Genomic DNA, 3,853 nt, shown 5'->3' with positions numbered 1-3,853 from the left:
AGCACGAGTTCGAAGAGAAGCTGGGGTTGATCCGGGCCGAAGCTGAAGGCAGGACTGCTGCCTTGAGGGCCAAGCTGGAGGAGGCGACGCGGCGGGCCGACGCTTTCCGGGCCGCTCTTGAGGTGGCGCAAAGTGAGTTAACCGCCTCCTAGGCCGAGGTGCTCCTTCTCCGCCAGCGGGTGGAGGAGGCTGAGGTCGTCGCGGGCCAGAACACGGACGAGATACGTCAGCGGCGGATCCTGGAGCATGAGCATGGCCCCATGCTCACCACGCTCCGGGAGAGAGCCAATACAGCCTTGGGCAACATCTGCGAGGCGGCTGTTGGCGAGCCGCACGCAGTCTACTATGCTGGCAATCTTCAGTTCTTCACTGACGTGGTGACGTAGCTGGAGGCGCGGTCGGTCAGGGCTGACAGGTTGGTGGAGGAGAGGAGCCACGCCCTACTTGGGCGCGCCTTTTCTCGCGTCTTCAGCCACCTCCGGAACATGGATCCCCACTTTGATTTTGACGCCGCCATCGCCCCAGTCCCCCAGGCCGTCCGAGGCGATCTGGCGCACTGGGTGGAAGACAATGTGGATGCTCTTATCAGGGCCTTCGCTTCATACAACGATGACGTGATCGTGGCGGCCGACGAGGGCGGCGTGGTGAACGGCCCTGACGCCGCTGGCGGCGACACGGACAGCGATGGCGAGTTCAGCGATGCCAGCAACGGCTCGGGTGGTGCTCCTGAGAACGCATTGGGGGATTTATCCGACTGATTGTGCATCGTTCCTACTTCCTTACCCTACATGAATAGAACTCAGGTTTTGGCCTGATGGCAGTGAGAGCATTTTGGAGGGGGAGCCCCTTATGTAAAACTTGTGTTCATCGTATTAGTAGATGCTACATTGCCCATGCGCCCGCGCCAAGTGGTTGGCCTAAGCGACGCGCTGGTCGGCTAGTTTACCTTTGTCCCGTGCTGGCCCTGAGGCAGCCTGTGGGAGGTTGTGGTGTCTCAAGTGTTCCCTGATTGGGTTCGTAGGATCTGCAGTAAAACGCCCTCCTGAGAGGACACGTCGGCGGCAGTCTGGGCTGCGCGCAAGCTAGGCCTGACCCGGCTCGCGAGGGGAGGCAGCTGAGGCGAAGTGGTAACCAAAATGCGACAAATTTCTCAGACGAGACTAAGCACCCCTTCCCCGAACACACGCAAATCTCAAATTCGAATCCAACTTGAATCCAGCAGGGGAAAGCGACAACCAAAGGGAAAAGCAACGAAAACAAAAAAAGGCCGCGTCCGGCACCTAGTCTAGTCTTGGACGTCTTCTCACCAGCGCGGAGCTAAGTGCTGCCACTGGGCGTGGGAGGGAGCCCCAGGGCCTGAGGCCGGCACCCCTGAGACTCTGGGGCGTGTACAGCCCCACTCATTATTACGTGAGAGTGTCACGGGGCAGCGAGCTTCACAGGCGCTGGGCCTTCTTCACAGGTACTGGCCTTGCTTCATATCGCCAGATGAGGGCCCCGCCTTGCACCACACTCTAGTGCCATCAACGACGACCGGAAACCAGGACGCCGCTGATGGGGTAGAGCGGTCGCCAGCGGTTCCCCCGATGACCACGGGTCCTCCGCCGGGGGCAGGCCCTGAGGCACCTCCCCAGCGGAGGGCCTACCTCCTGAGAACACCTTGCTCCGAACGCCGCGGTGGTGATGTCGGATCCCGACCCCTCTCCTGCAGCCCCCTGCGCCCTCCTCCCGAGGGGTAGGAGACTGTGGGAGCGGGACAGCTGCTCGCTGTGGCGACCTGCACCTCCTGCGATCCATGGTTAGCGTATGCCTGCTCCTGAAGAATTAGCGGTACCCGATAATCGTTGCCTCCAGCGTGGCCAGTGGGACCGTCCCGGGGCTCCCGGAAAGGTTCAGCTTCTGGCGCCTCGTCCCCCCAGCTTGGGCTGAGGAGCGAGCCTTGTTCGCTCTCATGAGGGTATCCTTGGTCCATCATGAGGGGCACATATTCCTCTGGCGCCGCCATCCCGAAGGCCACGCCGTAGTGCCCCGCGTGCCACGTGGTCCTGCCTGACGCGCCCACTGTGAGGTGGCAGCGCGGCTGTCCACTGGGGCCGCGGGTCATGCCGAGTCCTTCTTCTTCGCGGACCGGGAGCGGGGGCAGCGCCACCACCGGTCCGGTGCTGACAGCTTCGCTGGCGCTGGGGTAGCCTTGGAGCCCGCGGGCACGCGCGGAGCCCCCGCGCGGGCCGCCCTGGGCTTGAGATGGGAGCTGGGTGCAGAAGGGGTGAGCCCCCGAGGCGGCGAAGCCCAGAAGCTCCGCCACCCGCTCCAACAGCACGTCGCGGCCGCCCTCCAGCAGTCTGCACTGCAGCAGCTCTCGGGCCATCGTGAGCGCGGCCCTCGAGTTCGCCTGCTCCCGGCGGGTGTACGATGTCGTGGTCGCGGCGTGATTGGAGGCCCTTGCTGCCGACCGCGCCTGCCGTGGTGTGGGAGCTGTCGAAGCCTGTCCGCGTCGCCCGCGGCCCGCAGCGCCCTGCTGACCGCGAGCTGCCTGGGGCACGGGGTCGCCCGAGGCGAGCGGTCCTGTGCGGGCGGGCCACGCCGCCCATGGATCTGGGTTGCCCGCCTGGTCGCCGGACATGATGATGACGACGGGACGGGGCACGAAGCGGTAGAAGGTGAATTCCGGCGCACCCCTACCTGGCGCACCAAATGTCGGATTTCGGGTTCCGGCAGACCCTTGAGGTTCGAACACTGGGGTGCGTGCGGAGATCTCGCTTCCTACCTACCTGCACCCCTCCGCCTCGCTAAGATCTAAGCTATGGAAAGAACAACACAAGGGACACAGGGTTTATACTGGTTCGGGCCACCGTTGTGGTGTAATACCCTACTCCAGTTTGTGGCGTGGTGGATTGCCTCTTGGGCTGATGATGATGAATGATACAAGGAAGAACAGCCTCGTGAGGGTCTGTTCTTGGCTGGGGCGATGAACTGTTGGGAGGAGTTCAACCACCCTTCTCTCTCTCTCTCTCTCTCTCTCTGATCGAACCCCCTCTCCTCTGTGGGTGGCTGGTCCTATTTATAGATGCCCTGGTCCTCTTCCCAAATATCGAGCAGGAAGGGAGCCAACAATGGCGGGCTAATTTGAAGGGGGACAGCTAGTACTCGCTACCCTGACAAAAGTAGTCTTCGCCTGCACAAAGCTCTGGTGGTGACGCCGTCCTGGGCTCCACGATGACCTCCGTCTTGCAGTCTTCCTGGTCCTGGTCTCGTTGCACCCAAATGGCAACCTTTGCCTGATGCCTCGGTACTCCGCGGCTGCGCTTGCCCCCTTTGCACCAAAGAGAAAAGGAGGACACTGCGTGGGCTGGCACCCGCCTGGCGCCCTCGGTCGTCATGGCTTGCGTCACGGGCACCTCGTGAGGTACCCCGCCTTGATCTCTCCGCCTCCTCGCGAGCCAGCCTGATGAGGTTGTGCCTGAGGAAGCTCCGTGTCGTCCGCCCCACGAGGCTTGGCCCCTCGCGAGGGTCTTGGGTCTGTGTTGATGAAGATGGGCCGTGCTGGGCCCCCCTTGAGCCACGCCTCAGGCCGCAGGCAGGCAAGTCTGGGGACCCCCGTTCCCAGAATGCTGACAAATTGGCCCGCAGTGCGAAGCCGCCGAAGACGAAGATCTGTCCGGGGAGGAAGGTCTCACCCTGGACTGCATCGCTATCGATGATCGTAGGAGCCATCGAGCCTGACGGCGACGACACAGAGGAACTCTCAATGAAAGCACCAATGTCGGTGTCAAAACCGGTGGATCTCGGGTAGGGGGTCCCGAACTGTGCGTCTAGGCCGGATGGTAACAGGAGGCAAGGGACACGAAGTTTT

Source organism: Triticum urartu, chromosome 2A (assembly GCF_056163025.1).
Source record: "Triticum urartu cultivar PI428250 chromosome 2A, HENAU_Tu73, whole genome shotgun sequence".
Lineage (NCBI taxonomy): Eukaryota > Viridiplantae > Streptophyta > Magnoliopsida > Poales > Poaceae > Triticum > Triticum urartu.
The sequence above is the reverse complement of the archived record's forward strand: the minus strand, read 5'-3'. Positions refer to the sequence as shown.